Raw genomic sequence first — 6,712 nt, 5'->3', positions numbered from 1 at the left:
TTTTAAAGGGGAATTTGCCAAACTCACCTGATACAGTCAGTGTAACAGCTGCACTGGTGTGTGTGTAGATTCGGCCTGTTGACTGTGTTCCCTTACAGGTATAATCACCTGCATGAGTCTGATCAACATTAGAGATTTCATATTTCTTCCTTTGAGCATCTCTGAGAAGATTATTATTCTTATACCATTCATAATTCCAGTCATCTCCACTTTCTATTCCACATGTCAGAGTGACTCTCTCTCTGATGAACACATGACCAGCTGGCTGGACGTTCACTGTAGCTTTTGGTCTCTCTGTTCAAAGATGACAATATGATGAAAATCTGAAGAGAATCTTTAAAATCTGTACATTTGTATAATTTTCAAAAAGATTGACAGCTGATTTTAGTGGAATCTTTTGGTCTCTCTGCTCAAAGATGAGTTTTAATGTAAATGGGTTATTTTAACTGATGTGGAATTTAGACTGAAATCATTTAGTCTTGAATGACTCTATAGCTTAATTACTTTATAGTTTATTTTATTTAAACAAATCATTAATAATTCCAATTTTTCACTGGAAAAACATCCATAACACTTCCAGAACTTTACCAACTGTTTTCATAGTGAGTGTTTCAGTGGGGATTTTACTCAATAATGCTTTCTTATATGATTAGCAAGCTCAGCTCTGAACAGCTGGAAACACATACAACCATAATATTTTTCATTTAAGCACAAAAATCAACTTCATTCTAGAAAATGTGTTTCAGTGCTGACGATTCCTGATGTTACACTAGGATTTTCAGATTTGGGGCAAATTTACCTCAAAACAGTGAAAACTGCTCACCATGAGGGGCAGAGATGCAGCCTCACTGCCTGCTCTAAAATGCAGGGGCGTGGCTTAAATAAGGACCCCCTGTTACAGTAAGGACATGAAAATGAGGGACAACATTTCTGATTATTTTTATAATTGATCAAATAAATGTTTTATTAAAACGGGACCAAAGAGAAAATATTATGTAGGCAAGTGTAAATGTAGAGGTGAGGGTTCAGGACAGACGCCTCTCAATAGAAAATCCCTATAAATGTTGATTTATAACTATTTATCTTATTACTAGCCTGGATTTATTACTTTACACTGGATTTAAATACATCAAAACAATCACTGTTCATATTTAATAATTAATATAATAATAATGATAACAACAACAGCAATAATAATAATAAATAAATAATTTATTATATTAATTTAATATATTATTATTATTATTTTAAATGGACCTTCAGTTTTATAGGATTTAGTGTAATGGGCCATTAATTCTCTGAAAACTCATCACATTATTTTACAACTTTATAGAAAACTGAAATAAATTTATAACATAATTAAAATGAAAATTTGAAAATGTAAAATTAAAATAACAGTCTTTCTAAAATCAAGTCACTGGTAAAAAAAAAAAAAAGTAAACAGAAAACATGTCATACCTCTCACTGTAATCCTGACAGGATCACTGTACTCTGACTGAAAGTGTCCCCACCGTGTTAAACACCTAAACTCTGTTTCTCCTGGATGAGACTCTGTTATACTGAATGTGCTCTGATGATGATGATGATTTATAGTCTGAGAGTCTTTCTTCCAGTAAAATCGCCAGCCAGTAGACTGATACGGCGGCTCACAGCTCAGAGTAACTGTGTCTCCAGTATAGACTGAGCTCTGAGGATCCACTCTCAGTCTGGGTTTACCTGCTGATATAAAATGATGACGTCAGCAGAGCCGCTTTACTCTTTATAATGTAAGAGGTAGTTTATCATCCTAATCTCGTGATCTGAGACTAACGAGTTTAATGTTCCTCTGTTCTATGAATGAGTTTGTTCAGTGTGGAATTATTAGCCTTAGTATTGTTCATATTACTTTTTAAGATGTATTATGTCTAGCATTGAAAGCTTAATGGTTATATTGTACAATTCTAAGAGCTAAGAGTCAGCACATAAGGCTGTGTGCTGACTAATGTTGGAATACACAAGGATGTCAGATAACAGGAAATACCTCGAAGCTAATAGTAGTAGACCCTGGGATTAGCACACCACACATGTGGTTCATCTGGTCAGATAAGCAGAGCCATTGTCTGGAAAACGGGGGGAGTTGGTAAACACAGGGAATACCTTAAGCTGACCTTGCAGACGCACTCACGTCTCGAGCGCATCCTTAAACTTTTATGATGTGGATTGGTGAGATGGCCTAACACACACATTTGGAGGCTTGATGGAATCTACTGATATCTTGGGTAAGGAAGGAGCGGTCATGCGACTATAAAAAGGGAGTCAGATGAGAAGGGGTCAGAGCTTACTTGGGAGATACATGATGCATGTTCTCTGTTTGTAACCTCTCCAGAATTCTGTAATAAAACCGTTTGTTTCACTTCAGTCTGATCTACTCGTCTCATTTATTTTGCATCAACGAACACGCAGGACTGGTTTCGTCCACATCAGGCTGCACTGTAACTCCTGACTTTGTCTCTTTAAGACCCTTTTATCATCTTTGATCTATGGTGCATTGATAACTTCAGCTGCAGGGCTGTTTGTTCAGTGTGCTGCTGCTCTGATTTCTCTCAGAGGGAACGCTCATCTACAGGACTGTAATGGGGATTAAGAGCTCAGAGAGGTTCGTTTAGCAGGAATGTGACAGAGTGAGGAACCCACACTGCTGAATATGTGCAGAACTCCAGGTGCTGATTTCTCCTTTTCTCCTTTGTGCGCCACACAGCTGCAGTATATGTAAATGAGGCCTGTGAGAATCTGCACGTTGATCACGTGATATCGAGAAAGACTTTATTCATTTTCATTTTATACGGGTTACACGCGGCTTAGTGAATGTTCTACGTCATCAAGGCATCATTAGTTTCATTAGTGGACAGCAGCAGCTCCTAAGGTTGATAAACTGGTAGCCTGATTACATTTACATCATTTACAGGAAAAGCCCAATCAACTCTTTTGGAGTTGCTACCAGGGACACCTGAACACCCCCTAGAGCCCCTCTAGCACCAACCCAGAAGCAGCGGTTCCACCAACACAGCTGTGTAGTGAATGAGTCCTGAGTGGAGATGAACTTTATGGAAATGAATCTCCCCAAATCTTACTAGGACAAATTTAGGGGCTATAACCTCATATAACCTCATATAAACACATAACCATGAATAAAAATTACTAGTACAAATCATCTGCACTTTTTTCTCATTCACAGTATCCTGTTATAGCAGGGCACAACCTGGGGGAGGCGCTGCTGCTCTAATGCAGCACTGCCTCTTCTGTACTACCAAAGATTGGCTAATGTAGCGTTTATCCAATCATATCAGAGCTCATAGGTTGTAAGCCAATCACATCAGATCAGGGGGCGGGTCTCTTATGCACTGCAAAGTAATCAGTGACGAGCTGAAGACAGGATTTTGGCTGAAGGCTCAGCAAGATAAACATTAGACCTTATTCAAGATCTATAATCTACAGAGAGAGACGGTGATGAACAGCCAATATTTCCCCCAACAATATGGATTTGTGGTAAATTATGGTCAGCATAGCTGGACATCCGTTTATTAGCAGTAATAAAAATAATAGTAAATGGCTTGATCATTATTTCCTTGAGTTCTTGTAAATCTGAGATTAATAAAGTTCGTGTATTTCTAAACACAGGAAGAGAGGGAGGAAATGATTAAGATTAATACTCAATTTAATTGAACTGAGAAAATCTAATATTTTCCACCGTGACCATGAAATTCTGTCATCTAGCTTATTAAACATGCCTACAGAGCAAAATCACGACCCCACACCCTGCAGAACAAGCTTAACCCCTCTATCCATGAACATCTACTGACGCCCCTGTTGTCCACTTTATTATACAGTTCTCATCCTGTTCTGGCAGAGGAGAACCAATCACTCTGCCTTCTTGGTCTGTGAGCTTAAGAACTCTACAGTGTCGTTTTTCCAGACTCTGGGATGATTTCAGCAGCGTTCCTGCATGTTAGCTACTTTCTATTAGCAGGATTTTTTATTGAAATTACAACAACGTCTACACATTTGGCTTTGATGATGCTGCCTCAGAGGTTTGTAACAGTGTTACCATCAGTCTAAGCTGATTTTCTAGAACCTGTTAGTGAATCTGCTGTCGCGTCTTTTACGTGAAGCCATTTATGCCACCAAAAGTAGATTTACATGCTGATTTAGTGGTCAGTGTTACAAGCAGTCTTGGCCAATTTCTCCCATACCTCTCTCATTATATCATAGTTATGGCCTACAGAGTAGCCAACTTATACATCCTAACAAACAGGCAGTCGGTCTGGGTAGTTCAGCCTCCTGCAGAGATAAATACAGCGGCCAATAAGTCTATAAACAAACCACCTCTAAGGTCAGTAGAGAATCAGCCATGTCACTGCTGGTTGGGTCATCTTGTAAAACAAGCTTTTCCACAAAGCAGACTAGACTACACAGACTGCACTACACAGACTAGACTACATAGACTGCACTACACACGCTGCACTACACAGACTACAGTAGCCTGTCCTCCTCGCTGGTTGTGATAATGTTTGTGTATTAAATGTGGGGAATAAGATGAAAGTGTGTGTTAAAGTGAATGAAATACTGCAGTAGAATCAGGTAATGATTCACCTTGAGTTTGTCCACAGTGGATGAGCACAATCAGCACTAAAGCAGGAGAGGAACAGAGAACATGGTGCATTAGTGTGAAGTATTAGCTGGCATCACAGGTAGAATGAAGAAGTCTGAAAAAGGCCGTGCACAGCTGGACAATCAGCTCAAATCACACAGTGTGAGTAAGAATCAGCATCAACATCATGAACAAAGCGCTCGCTCTTCACCATCACCATGACCGCTGCACCATCACAGATTAGAATTAAGAAAAAAAACAATGTACATTTCAAAAGACATGCAATAAATAAATCAGTGAAAATCTACAGTTAAAACACAGGCCTGCTTTTAGCTCAAGAACAAATCCAACAGGTTTAAAGTGAAGACGGTTTTGGTCACTTTCTCTTGGTCCCACAGTCACATCATCTGCTGCGTTTGACAGCAATCTGACAGACATCTCAAGATTCCTAAAGATTCACACTAAACAAACAGTAAAGCTTGTTTTATATGATATTAATGACCTTTTTATTGTAAAAAGTCTGTTACTGAGTGTAGGTGACAGAAGTCTCACCTCGGGTGGTGCAGCTAAATAAAATGGGACATCAAGCAAAATGGAGCTGCTAAACATCGCTAAGTGTAAAATAAATGAACATCCTCTACAGAGAAGACGCTTAAATACGACATGTAACATAATCTTCTGCACATTTTAACACGTTTTTATTTATTTGTAGAGTTTAACAAATTGGAAAAGATAAACATGAAATATAAAATGTCGTAATTTCTGTTTTCTTTTTTTCCAGCGTGTTAAAATCAGCAAATAAACAGCCGCTGTGCATTAAACTGTGCAGAAGTGTGTTCTGTGTAAAGGATGTGATCACTTTATGTTCTTTCACATGAAAAATCAAATGAACATCATTTTACTATTGAGCTAATCAGGCTAAAGTTCAGCCTCAGCACAGCTGATATTATATTAATAAAAGATTGGAGTTTTATAGAGTTTGTGTTTGCTGTGTTTGTTAAAAATCAATTTGCTAGACTTTTCAAGCTCTTACAGCCGGACCCTCAGCCTGATATAACTAAACCCACCTATCAGAGAAGTACAGACATCAAATAAAAGCAGCTGAATTACAGACAATCACTTTATCAATAACTTCATACAGCAGCACTGAATCTAATGAAGATATAAAGAGAAGCTTTACTCACAGAGCGGCACAGAGAGAGAACTGAGCTCCATACTGTCCCAGTAATGACTGACTGACTGTTCTGTGTTCAACACTCAGCATTTCCTGTGTTCTTACACACACAGTACGTCAGAGAGAGAGAGAGAGAGAGAGAGAGAGAGAGAGAGAGAGAGAGAGAGAGAGAGAGAGAGACAGAGAGAGAGAGGGAGAGAGAGACAGAGAGAGAGAGAGAGAGAGACAGAGAGAGAAAGAGAGAGAGAGACAGAGAGAGATAGAGAGAGACAGAGAGAAAGAGACAGAGCGATATAGAGAGAGACAGAGAGAAACAGAGAGAGAGAGAGAGACACAGAGAGAGAGAGACAGAGCGATATAGAGAGAGCCAGAGAGAGAAACAGAGAGAGAGAGACACACAGAGAGAGAGAGAGAGAGACAGACAGAGAGAGACAGAGAGAGAGACAGAGAGAGAGAGAGAGAGAGAGCTGGACCTGCTAGAGAAGTACTGTCAGACCTGGGCCCTGACAGTAAACCCTGATAATCCAAATGTAAATCCCTGATAATAAACCCTGATAATTCCAAATGAAAGCCAGATCAGGAAAGCAGACATGTTTTCTATCTAGGAGACACCGCCCTAGACCACACCCTCTCCTATAATTACCTGGGGCTCAGAATCAGCGCCTCAGGAGGCTTCGGTCTGGCAGTGGATGCACTGAAAGAGAAGGCCTGCAGAGCCCTCTACTCAAACTCAAATTCAACAAGATTGACATCCCAATTCCAATCTGGCTGAAAATCTTCGACAGTATAATCCTGCCCATTGCGCTGTACGGTAGTGAAGTGTGGGGTCCACTCAGTCGCCATGACTACACTAGATGGGACAAGCATCCCATTGAAGCCCTGCATGCAGAATTCTGCAGATTAATTTTACG

At 39.5% G+C, this 6,712-nt stretch overlaps 1 long non-coding RNA gene across 2 annotated transcripts; it reads right to left on the bottom strand.

Annotated features, from left to right (window-relative positions):
• Nucleotides 1–1,585: 1,585 nt before the first annotated feature.
• LOC119262830 lies at nucleotides 1,586–5,986 on the bottom strand. 2 transcript variants are annotated; one of them, XR_005129948.1, is made up of 3 exons: nucleotides 5,812–5,986; nucleotides 4,630–4,665; nucleotides 1,586–1,719 (listed from the first exon to the last, which is right to left on the bottom strand). It is a non-coding gene; the product is annotated as an uncharacterized LOC119262830 (long non-coding RNA). The 2 variants fall into 2 exon arrangements; XR_005129947.1 differs by having other exon boundaries at nucleotides 1,586–1,716.
• Between the last annotated feature and the right edge of the window lie 726 nt (nucleotides 5,987–6,712).

The sequence above is a fragment of the Pygocentrus nattereri genome, chromosome 29, assembly GCF_015220715.1.
Source record: "Pygocentrus nattereri isolate fPygNat1 chromosome 29, fPygNat1.pri, whole genome shotgun sequence".
In the NCBI taxonomy this organism is placed as follows: Eukaryota; Metazoa; Chordata; class Actinopteri; order Characiformes; family Serrasalmidae; genus Pygocentrus; species Pygocentrus nattereri.
This window is presented reverse-complemented; position numbering and strand designations above follow the sequence as displayed.